The 896-nt window shown below is 44.3% G+C and overlaps 1 pseudogene; it reads right to left on the minus strand.

Annotated features, from left to right (window-relative positions):
* LOC113105143 (cyclic nucleotide-gated channel cone photoreceptor subunit alpha-like) overlaps positions 1-523 on the minus strand; it is a 2816-nt pseudogene extending 2293 nt beyond the window's left edge.
* Between the last annotated feature and the right edge of the window lie 373 nt (positions 524-896).

Genomic DNA, 896 nt, shown 5'->3' on the forward strand with positions numbered 1-896 from the left:
TACAATGGGAAATTACATAGGGATTTTGTATTGAATATAACTCTGCATCACAGTGTCATAGAGACAAGGGGGTGGGCTCATTTCAATCAGGGCAACCAATCAGACTCTCATGATCATTATAAAGCTATCAAGCCACGCCCTAGCAACCATATAGAGCACCATAGCAAACAAGCTCCATTGACTTCCATTGAAAAATATAAAATGAATATCTTTGGATAGAAGTGTCATAGAAACATGAGGGTGGGCTCGTTTGATTCGGGGCAGCAAATGGCCAATCACGAATCACCTTCAACACTTCATAGCCACGCCCTAGCAACCATTTGGAGCTCCCTAGCGACCAAAAGCATAGAGAGATATCTTCAAATCTGAATATCATAGAGGCATGGGGGTTGGTTTATATTGGCAAGCAGACTTTGGAGCACATCATTGGCAGCTGCCAGGCCACTCCCTAGCAACCAAACACAGTACCCTAGCAACCGTTTTGCAAGATCTATATCTCAGCATCAGTACATCGTAGAGGCATGGGGGTTGGTTTATATTGGCGAGCAGACTTTGGAGTATCATCATTGGCAGCTGCCAGGCCACTCCATAGCAACCAAACAGAGTACCCTAGCAACCGTTTTGCACAACCTATATCTCTGCATCAGAACATCGTACAGACATGGCGGTTGGATTTTTTGACTCATGCTAGCACACTGGACTTCCAACATGCTAGTCATGCTAGCAGTGATTAGCTACATGCTAATAGTGATTAGCTAAGTGCTCAAATGGGCTAAGAACTCTATAATAACTACATAGTGACCATCTGTGACAACTACCAACCACCTAGTAACATCATAGCAACCACCCAGGATACCATAGCAACTGCCTAGCAACCAGCCAAAACACCCTAGCAA

The sequence above is a fragment of the Carassius auratus genome, chromosome 6 (genome assembly GCF_003368295.1).
Source record: "Carassius auratus strain Wakin chromosome 6, ASM336829v1, whole genome shotgun sequence".
NCBI classification, from domain to species: domain Eukaryota; kingdom Metazoa; phylum Chordata; class Actinopteri; order Cypriniformes; family Cyprinidae; genus Carassius; species Carassius auratus.